The sequence below is a fragment of the Arvicanthis niloticus genome, chromosome 8 (genome assembly GCF_011762505.2).
Source record: "Arvicanthis niloticus isolate mArvNil1 chromosome 8, mArvNil1.pat.X, whole genome shotgun sequence".
Lineage (NCBI taxonomy): Eukaryota > Metazoa > Chordata > Mammalia > Rodentia > Muridae > Arvicanthis > Arvicanthis niloticus.
This window is the reverse complement of record NC_047665.1, coordinates 39,964,281-39,976,282: the sequence shown is the minus strand read 5'-3', so window position 1 is coordinate 39,976,282 and position 12,002 is coordinate 39,964,281.

The following is a 12,002-nucleotide window of genomic DNA, read 5'->3' as shown; positions in this document are numbered from 1 at the left end:
AATTGAGTCACATTCCAATCACATCTTAGTGACAAGTGCCTTCGTAAACTAAACATTTGGTCACCTAACATAATCACAGCTGACTCTAAGTCAGTGATTTCAGCATGCAGTATACTATCTCTATGTCTTTGCCTGTTTCAGACGTTTCCTGAGTCAGAATGAAGTCTTAGAATATACAGTATTTTTGAATGCTTTGATGTAGGGCTATCCCGGCAGTGGAGGCCATGGTGGTGATGGCAATCATTCCCAACAGGATGACAATAATCAGTCCTTTTCTTCGTTTGATCCAGTATATGAGAAAGCATAGACATGGAAGAAGATTCTTGCCAAGCTCTGTCCATCTGAATGTGCATCCAAACACTAACCTAAGCGCAAAGTACATAAATTCTCTGGGAGTTCAAATTAACAATAGTTCTAGCGTCTAAACATATTTATAAAGAACAACTGAAACAAGACACATATTTTTCAAACTGATTTCAAGTAGATCTTTCACTCATGAACAAATAAGGAAGAGGAATACATGCCATGCTAAGATACATTTTTTTTTTTTTTGGTAAAAGAGAACATAGTTTCATTGTTAATAATATTATTCTAATATTTACTTTTCTAGGCTCAAAAGTTATACAATGCCAATAATAATTTCCAAAGATATTCTTGAGTAGCTCCTCCCTCCATATGGACAGGGGAGGAGATATCCCACCCCCATGTCATAGTAACCCCTCAGACCCATTACTATGGATGGATGGTAGTATTATTATTACAGAACTATCTTAACTCTTTGCCTTTCTGTTTGGTGTGAGCAAAACCTACAGGGCTCCAATCTATGAAACTGCCATAAGAACATGTACTTCTGGTCCTCTACTTTGTTCCCAATGTATCCACTCACTTAACTCTGAGACAGACAACAGGAGTGTGTCGAGGGGGAAAAGGTGGTGAATCAAAGGTAGTAAGTAATGTTTTCTTTAAATCCTTCAGCTACTAAAATGAACAGCTTCCTCTTCCTTTCAATTTTTGTTCCATTTCAAATACAAAATAACCATCCCCTAGATATATTTTACAAACAATGCTCATGTCCAATACAAATATGAAGTATTTCTATTCCTATTTCATATGGTGAATTCAAATTTAAATCCTGTTCATTGGAAAATAAAGACCCTCTACTATCATAGGGTCCTGGAATCCAATTAGAGGCATTAGTGTGGATGGCCTTGCTGGAGGGCCTTCCCCAACACAAGGAGGAGAGCTTGATTTCATCCCAGATTACAAACCATCTTTTTGGCCCGGCAGTGGTGGCACTCGCCTTTAATCCCAGCACTTGGGAGGCAGAGGCAGGTAGATTTCTGAGTTTGAGTCTAGCCTGGTCTACAGAGTGAGTTCCAGGACGGCCAGGGCTACACAGAGAAACCCTGTCTCAAAAAAACAAACAAACAAACAAACAAACAAAAAAAACAAAAAAAAAACAAAACAAAACAAAACAAAAAAATCTTTTCACCTGCATTGGCTAATTTTTCCAACTGCCCCCAGGTAGGAAACATACAATCCACTATGAAAGGTAGTGGTTTCAAAATTGTATTAGATGTCTGAGCCGAAGTCAGATAAGCCATTTGGTGAGAAGGCACATCAGAGACACACTGGTCACATGAGGATTTCCCAGTTTCATCTGCCTTTCTAGAAACCAATGATCATCTAAATCTGTGGAAACATAAACATACCCTATTCCCATTTTATAACATTTATTTTTTTTCCATTTCTAAGTTTTCCTCATTATATTAAATAGGTTGTAATATATTACCCTCAACACTGTCTCCAGTAACAGCTGAATTTTAGGGAGCATAAGATCATCATTTTTATAATTCAAAAGTTTTAAAGTAATTACTGAATCTAATATGTTTCTAGAATTAAGGGCCATCTTTCCCCTTTGTTTAACATCTCCTTTAATATTCTATTAGAAGTTTTATGCTGGCCTGTCCTTGAGATTCCTAAGGGATACTCATTGTATGTTTAATATTTCAACAAAGTAAAAGTTCTTTAAGATTCTGTGACCATTCACCATCTTATTTTGTTGAGGAATACTCATAACATTAAAAGCTTTTTAAAAATGTAATATAACTGTTAAAGCCTTTTCATTACTGAATGCAGTGGTCCATTGAAATGCTGAAAATGTATCTAGAGAATTATGTAAATATTGCAGCTTCAAAAATATTAATGTAGATTACATTCAGTTGCTATATCTCATTTGATATATTACCTCTGGGATCATTACCAGAAGGCAATCAAGGCCTATGAAATGTTTGACAAGCTTCACAATTTAAAGTTATTACTTTTACCATTCCTTGAGTTACAGGAAATTTTCTTTGCAACCTTCCCAGTTAATATATGTATCTACTTGAAATTTAGTAGCTTCAGAAAAAAAAAGTACAAGAATATAATTGGTATATATTGATTAAAGAATCTGAGAATTGATTAGCATTGACCATAGAGCCAGGGAGATTGGTGTATGCTCTGATATGCATAATAAAATGTATATTAATGTGATGAATTAGTAGTGGACCACTGTGAAAATGAAAGAAATGTTTCTATATCATCATGATAAGCAAAAAGAGTGTGAATATGCTGAACAGTATATGCTGCATATTGTGAGTCTGTAATTATGTTTAAGGGTTGGGAAAAGATCTGACAAGATTGTAATAATAGCTGGAAACTTGGCCTCTTGCACAGAGAAGTATGGGCTTTGTAAGACTTTAGAAATATCTCTCTTTTTCGTAAGAATATCCAATGTAATTCTTAATGTATTAGCATCAGTATATAAAGTATTTAGAGTATATACAGTACTCAGTCAAAAGGTTCATGCTTAATGATAGTGTAGAGTGAAAAATTATAAAGGCCATTTTATGAAATATGTGTAGATTTTTCGCCTTACAGAACTCGGAACTGAAAATAAGATTTCAGGCCTTCACATTCCAGGTGAAGGACACTTGCTGGATTGCATTCCCCAAGCCTTGCCCAAGGCAGGAAGGCATTCCTGACTACAGATAAAGATGCTACCACCTAGGTGGGGCCATAGCCCTATAGCCAGAAAAAGTAAAGATAGTAATCTGAAATGGCAGGATAGGACACAATAGCATGATGAAAACCACATTTTTGAGAAGAATGAGTGTGCAGAGTGATCTCACATGACTAGATCATTTGGGCTAGATTCTCTGAAATGTTCCACTGTTCTTGGTTACCCCTCCCTTGGTCTTCCCAGTGCTATGTTCAAAATTTGTAAAACAACCAATCATGTGTAAGCGCGCGAAAATGCCTTCCTGCCCCCACCCCATGCTATAAAAGACCCTTTAACCCACCACTCTAGGCCAAAACCCTGCTCTTGGAGCTAAAGAGCTTGTCATTTTTGACGGCCGGCTCCTCCCCTAATAAACCTCTGCTGATTGCATCCAGGTATGGTTTCTTGTGATTTTTGGGTGGCTGCAATGTCCTAAGACTTGAGGAAGGGTCTCTGGAGTTTGGAGCTCTTCATTGGGACCAATAATAGCATATGTTACTTTTAAACACTAAATACACTTGTGTTTGAATATTGGTTATTCCCCAGGTCTGGCATGGCCTTAGTGGGGACAGAATGACACATTGCCTGCCCCTGGGACAGGGCCAGCGGACATGGACCTCCAAAAGTGTCCATGGCTGCCGTGGACATAAAGCTTGTTTGTATAATAATGTACATATTTTCACATTCCTCCAAAGAATGTCCTCTCTGGTAACGTTAATGAGTTAACAGAGTTAACAGGAGGCAAAGGTGTGACTAATGTCTTCACAAAATGGTAAACATTGGGACCTTCATGACAGCCCTTAAGGCTGCAGAAAAGAACTCTAAAAACATGAGTTCTAAAATATATAATTTTTCAACTATACAAAAATATAAGTGAAGACCCCCAAACTCAGGAGACCCTTCCTCAAGTCTCAGGAAATCAGGACCACCCAAAAATCACGAGAAACCATACCTGGATGCAATTAGCAGAGGTTTATTAGGGAGAAAGTTAGCTAGCCAAGGTCAAAACTGCTCGTCCACACAGGAACAGAATTTTGACAAAAGGCCAGCAAGCTGAGGGGTTTTTTATAGCATGGGGTAGGGAAAGGGAGGAATTTTCGAGCAGTTACACATGATTGGTTGCTTTACAGATTTTGAACACCAGCAGGCTGTAACACTGGAAAGACGGGAGGGGGGGGGACGACACACCAAGAACAGTGGAACATTTCAGAGGAACCTGTATATAATTCATAAAATGGTCTTTTTCAGGCAGATCTCTGAATTCTTTTGCATTGTTACAAGAAAATGTGTGTTTGCTGTCTCCTAAGAATCAAAGGGCTGGGGTCACAGGATGCTGTTTCCTAAGATAATCAAAAGGAAACCTGGAGTAAATGACTGGATTGATATGTAAAATAAATAAAAGAATGGGTTTCTGATCTGCCGGAGATGAGCTTTTCAGAGAAAGTTTTTAGAATAGCAAGAGAGAACAAGAAAGAGTGGGGAGGGGGAGAGAGAGAGAGAGAAAGAGAGAGAGAGAGAGAGAGAGAGAGAGAGAGAGAGAGAGACAGAGAGAGAGAGACAGAGAGAAGGAGAAGGAAGAGGAGAAAGGAGGAGGAGGAGGGAGGGAGGGTGAGAACCACTTGGAGAACTGTGTCCAACAGAATAAAAAGAGAGGACTGTCTGGAACCCTTCAGAGAGAAAGAAAGCAGAGCAGAGAGGAAGCAGGGAAAGGTGTCTCTAGCAGAACATAGGCCGCCAATCGTGGACCCATGACTTGACTTCGAGTCCCTTGTTTCCTGGCTCCAAAACACCCCTTCTCTCAGAACCCCTCTTCAAGCCAAGGCTGGTCCTTGTCAGATTATTAGTTTTTTATATGATCATTTAAAGCTATCTGGGGGAGGGCGAGGGCGGGGAGAGGTGTCAAATGATGAGAGAGGCTGACTCCATGACAGGCTTCAAATTAGCAGTTCAGGAGATTAGGCCTAAAAATCCAGGCTTCAGGCAGCTAGTCAGAAAATGCTGCACAACCTGGCCTGGAACAAGGACAATGGGTCAGCTGTTTCCAGCCAGTCCCCAAGCCTGGTAATGGAATGTCTTTAGGGATAAAGTAAGACAAAGCCCACCTACCTTGGGATTCTCTGAAGGTGCTTTAAATCAGGCCTGCAAGCTCACTTGGGGGGGGGAGGGTCTCTTTCCTGGTAATGGGCGATCCCAGCTGGACTTCTGCAGAATAAAACACTCATTGCGTTTGCATACTATTTGAGCAAGGGGTACCATTCTTCAGTGAATCGAGGGCCCTTACACATTAAATGGAGACTGCAGACAAAGGCATGAACACCTTCTAGGGAACCAGCTAAACTCTCTAGAAGGATTAAATACTCTAAAATTTTGTTGGTGGGTGCTAGAGGGTTACAGGTGATCAGTGGCCTACATTCCTATGTCATGAACATTCAACCATGTAAAAAAAAGAGGGCTTCCCAGCTCAGATGTCCCATTCTGAGATAAGGTATTTCCCCATTTTTAGAGTTATCCCCAGTTCTTGGTGAGAGGGTTTATGATCTTGTTCTGAATTTTATGGTCTATTCCTGAAACTGGTACCTTACTGCCTTTTTTGTAATCAGGCCTGATCCTCAAAATGGAGACAAATGGGGTTTATATTACTCTTTTATCTATTGAGAATACTCTACCATTTGGTTTGGTTTTGTTTGCTTTTGCTTTTGCTTTTTGAGACAGGGTTTCCTTGTGTAGCTAGCTGTCCTGTAACTCACTCTGTAGACTAGGCAGGCCTGGAACTCAGAGATCCACCTGCCTCTACCTTCCAACTACTAAAGCCATAGTGTGTTCTACCAGCTGTTCTGATGTTTTGTTTTGTCTCTGTCCCAGAGTCAAATGGCCTTTTGACAGCACAGAGATTTGAGGAAAATTTTTAAAAAGCATGCTTAGGTCTGGAGAGGGTGGGCCATACCCAACTCCAGAGCCAGCTTTTTAATAAAGTACAACAGCATAAAACAATATTATCCATTTCCAAAATACATCTGAATCCCTGCAAAACTGAATCAAGTGACCAGAAAGAGGAAGCAGTACAAAGAGAGAACAAAGAAAGGCTCAGAGATGAGATTCTGTGGGACTTAAACAGTAGACTTGATTGAACAAGTCAACTAGAGGGACAAGCAAGCTCCATGAGAGAGCTGGGAGACAGAACTACAACAAAACTTATACACACAGACAAATACAGGACAACACAACTACGTTTTAAGGGAGTCCCAACTGGGATTCACTTTGCCTTAACAAATACAAACATTAATGATCAGACAAACAATGGCAGGGCCCTCACCCAGCACAGAACACTGACAACCCAGGGCATCAGGGACACGGAATTCCCTACTCAAAAGTCAACAGGGTGTCCTTGATTTAAACTGCAGTGGTAGTCACAATATTTTCTTGACTTTTCTCCAGCTAAAATACTAGCTTTTGCTGCCATGTTTAGAATTGTAAATAGCTCTGGCTTCTAGAATGGCTCTCATTAACACCTCCCAGTCATTTGAGGTTAAGCAGTAATTAGGGGTGAGTCCTTGTAAAATTCTTTTTACATAAATGGAATATATTCCATAAGTAACCTGTTTAAAATCTGAAAAAGTTTCATAAGTTAATAGAGTATGACTACAGTGTATTTTCCTTGAAGATACTGAAACAGTTTGGGGTACTTTGAGTCACAGTTACAAAAAATGCTTTCATATCTTGGGGGGGGGAAGAGGGAGCTTTTATTGATTTATTTTCATAAGGATTATAAGTAGGATTGCATTCCTTATTTATCACAGAAATGCACATATTATGAGCTAATTGCTCAATTTTCATAATTCTTTATGTTGACGTTTAGATGCTACTATTTCATCATCTGATTCAGAATTATAGATTCATTATCAATTTTCTTTTATCAAATAAAGGGTTTAAAGCCTGGTATATAAGTGAGCACAGAGGCCATACAGGTATGGAAATGCCATCTTTTTAGAGCCTGTTTAAAGGCTGTCAAAACCTAGTTCCATGTTTTATAATTTGGAAATGAAGACCCCCAATCTCGGGAGACCCTTCCTTAAGTCTCAGGAAATCACGACCATCCAAAAATCACAAGAAACCATACCTGAATGCAATCAGCAGAGGTTTATTGGGGAGAGTTGGCTAGCCAAGGTAAAAACTGCTCGACCACGCAGGACAGAATTTTGACAAAAGGTCAGCAAGCTGAGGGGCTTTTCTTATAGCACAGGGTGGGGAAAGGGAGGAATTTTCACGCGGTTACACATGATTGGTAGAATTTTCACGTGGTTACACATGATTGGTTGTTTTACAAATTTTAAACATCAGCAGACTGTAACACTGGAAAAACCTCAAGGGGGGGGGGGCGTAACCAAGAACAGTGGAAAGTTAGCTAGTTCTTGGAACCACCCAGATGACTTGCATCTTTCTCTGTGGTCAGGAATGTGTCTTCTTGCTTTGGGACTTCCTCACCCTGAGGCTTGAGGAATGTTGCTCTTTCCTGAATGTATCCCAGGGCAGTGGCAGTAAAGGCCTGAAATCTTACATCCAGTTCCGCATTCTGGAACCTGCACTCTTTCTGCTCAGGTCTAAGGGCAAAGAAAAAGCCTGCATATATTTCACAAAATGGTCTTTGTAATTTTTCACTCTACAGAACCACCCTGCCACTCAGGTGGAACCAGTGGCAATATTTATGTGTTTGCTGAAATAATTCTTTAGGTGTAGAATGTTTGTAAGGAGCAGGCCCTTAACAGAGCTGACTCCATTTTTTTGTAATAGGAAAGAAAACAAGTCTGGACAAGTCCAGAAAACATGTTTGGACATGCTTTAAACTACTATGATAATCAAAAGTTCACCTGCAATGAAGTCATAGCCCAGAGATAACCAGAAGCATCTGGTTATCTGACTTGCATGTCAGCAGTAACCCAATTCAAGCATAAAAGAGGAGCCCCAACCGGAGCACTTTATCACACTGGTAGCCATGACTGGCTAGTGTGATCCTCTGTTCAGGCCTCCTCTGCAGCCGAGAGACCGAGCACTTTGCTGCACCATCAAAGCAGCTGCCAAGAGACCAACGCCCCTATCTTTGTGGTCAAGAACTCTCTGGACCTGAGCTGCTGGAAACTGCAGTCATAAGGACTCAGGTCCTATAACTCATGAATAATGATGTACTTATTGCTATGCTTATTTCCTTGGTAATTAGCAACTTATTATTTGTGTTTATTGTACTGATATTGATAGAGTCAATGCATAGGAAATGTGGCAATACCTTGTTGTTGTAAAGTGAAAAATTATAAAGACCATTTTATGAAATATGTAGACTTTTTCTTTGCCCTTAGACCTGGGCAAGAAAAGTGCAGGTTCCAGAACGTGGAACTGAAAGTAAGATTTCAGGCCTTCACTGTCCCAGGACACATTCTGGGTGGAGGACATTATCCCTGAATCAGAGGACACATACTGGATTACATCCCTCAAGCCTCAGGGAGTAGACCCCACCTGTGGGTGGGAAAAGCCCAAGGCAGGAAGACACATTCCTGACCACAAAGATACAAGCCATCTAGGTAGGGCTATAGCCGGAAGAAGTGAAAAATAGTTTACCTGAAATAGTTGGTAATGATCGTTTAGGGTAGGTTCCTCTGAAATGTTCCACTGTTCTGGGTTACACACACACACACACACACACACACACACACACACACACACCAGTCTTTCCAGTGTTACAACCTATTGGTGTTCAAACTTTGTAAAGCAACCAATCGTGTGTAACAGCGCAAAAATACAACCAATCATGTGTAACTGCGTGAAAATTCCTCCCTTTCCGTATAAAAGAAACCCCTCAGCTTGCTGGCCTTTTGTCAAAATTCTGTTCCTGCATGGACGAGTAGTTTTGACTTTGGCTAGCCAACTCTCTCCAATAAACCTCTGCTGATTGCATCCAGGTATGGTTTCTTGTGATTCTTGGGTGGTCATGATTTCCTGAGACTTGAGGAAGGGTCTCCCGAGTTTGGGGTCTTCATTGTTAAAATAGCTTTGGCATTAGTGATAATATATTATTTGCTGTACATTATTAAAGAGCAATTAAATATCAAACCTCTGTCTCTGGCGTACTCTCTCCCCTCTCGTGGAACTGACCATCTCACAGTCAATCCTGTATACGATCCTGAGTGGAGAGGACCTGTCGCTCCTCTCCCTGCTGGGACTCTAAAACCTTATCACAACCTGCTCACGACAGATAACATACTTGGCTTGCAACAGCATTTTACCTTAACACCTAATCCTTTAATTGGGTCTTTTAATAAATCTATGTACTAGTTTTCAACAGAAGCAGAATTCCCCATAATTACCTGCCTTTTAAAAGCTTTTAAAACCTGGTTCCATATTTTATAGTTAAGACCTGGCTTTCCATTTCGTTGGAGCCACTAGCAATGTTTCTTGATTGTTTAAAAAATTGTGTAAAAGTTTCAGTTTTTACACATCCTCCACGTCCGGGAAGGCATTGAGCAATTGTACATACTGATTTTTCAACTGATAAGGAATTTCACATTCCTTTTGCTTTTAATGCAGAAAATTGTGCTTACCTTGGAACAGACTAGTTACCTTTGCTTTCTGCTGTTTTTCTTTCAGGTGGCATTCTTAGAGGTATTCTTATTTTCTTTTAGGAAGAGGAAGAGAAGTAAAATTCTGACAGAGGCCAGTAACCAGGCTCATAGGCTCAGATTTAGGATAAAATTGGGAGTTAATGGCAATTTTAAAATATCCTCCATAGTCTACAGACTCTTAAGATGCCTTGACTAAGAATCCTGAGTCCCAGGAAGTGCTTGGATTATCCAAACATAGTTTAATTCCCATTGGTTTCTTCACAGTATTTGATGTGTGGAATTTGCATGAGTATTTAGACTTCTGTTCCTTTATAGAACAGTAACACAGCACAGGGTGTGCCTGCTCCTGCCCATGTCCTTGCAGGCATTTTTATCCTTTACAGCTCCATGAAACCTTGAAACCATATATATATATATATATATATATATATATATATATATATATATATATACACATATATATATCTTCCAATATGATCATCATCGGTTCCTGTCTGTACTGGCTGGTTTTGTGTGTCAACTTGACACAAACTGGAGTTATCACAAAGAAAGGAGCCTCCCTTGAGGAAATGCCTCTATGAGATCCAGCTGTAAGGCATTTTCTCAATTAGTGATCAAGGGTGGGAGGGCCTAGCCCATTGTGGGTTGTGTTATACCTGGGCTGGTAGTCCTGGATTCTTTAAGAAAGCAAGCTGAGCAAGCCAGGGGAAGCCATCTGGTAAGCAGCACCCCTCCATTGTCTCTGCATCAGCTCCTGCCTCTGAGTTCCTGCCCTGTGTGAGTTCCAGTCCTGACTTCCTTTGGTGATAAATAGCAACATAAAAGGTGTGAGCTGGATAAACCCTTTCCTCTTCAACTTGCTTCTTGGTCATGATATTTTGTGCAGGAATACAAACCCTGACTAAGACACTGTCTCAGAGTTGCTGTACTCTTACAACAGCTTCTGACATCTTCTATGCTATGTCTCCTGTTTTAAATCTGTCCATCTGTATCCTCTCTCACACAGGAGCCCTGGCTGGAGGTGCCTCAAGCATGCTGTACACAGAGCTTCTGAGAGCCTTTACCAGGTCTTTCACTCTAACTGAAATGCCTCTCTTCTTTTTCCTCACTTCCTGCAGATTGAACCAAAAGATGACTTTCCAGATTCTTCATGTAACCCAGCAAACCTAATCAACAATTCGTGAATTTTCCTGTTGCTGTGATGAAATACCAAACAATAGCAACTTAAGGAGGGTTTATTTTAGCTCCTAGTTTGAAGAGGTACAGTCCTTCAGAGCAGGGGTGGCCTGTTAACCATCCTGGCAGAAACACTCAAGACTTCCCTTGAGACCGCAGGCTATTGAAACTATGGGAAATTCCACCCCCAACTAAAACTACCCATCTATTCCCAGGAATCTCATGCTGGGGACAGGAAAGGTTAAAATCCTGGTACCAGCTCTAGAAGAAACTTGTCTCCTCAGAAGAGGTTTTAAACATTTATGATAATTTATAGGCCATCTTGCAAGATAATGGCAGCCAAGATAGTGTTGGGTAGTATATGTTATGATCAGAACTGCATACTTAGGCATACCCCTTCCCTTATGTTTAAAGGTCACTGCACCTCCTCATTTGTTCCTCTTCCCAGTGTGGCCACAATGAATAAATCTCCTTTCTCTGCTATTCTCTATGACAGGCCTCCGTAATCATCATATTGAGAATGGATGGCCATGTCCACCTCGCTGTGGCCTAGGCTTTAAGCATAAAGATTCCAATACTAAACATAGTGTTCAGAATATGAAATGTGTGTCGTATCGAACCTAGGTGGGGCTCTGGACAAAGGAGGTTTCTATACCACCATAATAGTATGAGTGCCTATGTACTCTGGCATACTGCATGACACAAAATAGACGTTCCTAGTAAATTACTGAAATCTTAGAATGGTCCCAGAAAAGGGGGGTATCTGCTGCCCGCCCCCACCGTCTTTATGGAAGTCACCTTGGGTGCTGGCAGCCTGGCACACCCCCATAATGCCAGTGAGATGGTTGGCTACTCAGAGTTCATGTTGATTCCCCTGTTGTCCAAAGGCTCTATAAGAAAAAGCTTGCTGCGCGATACAGTAGATCTGTGCCTCGGTGCTGGTCTCCAGAGTCTGCTTCCTGGATTGTGACTCTGCCTCCCTCGGCCCCTCCTGGATCCCAATTCCCACAACGAAGTAGCTATCAGACTGCATCCACACCAGAAGCAGAAAGATGCATGCTGGTGTTCACCTTGTTTTCTTGTTTTTATTTTTATTCAGTCTAAGACTCAGACCAAGCTTGGGTTGGTACAACCGACATTCCAAATGTGACTTTCCTCCTCAGTCAAATGCTAAA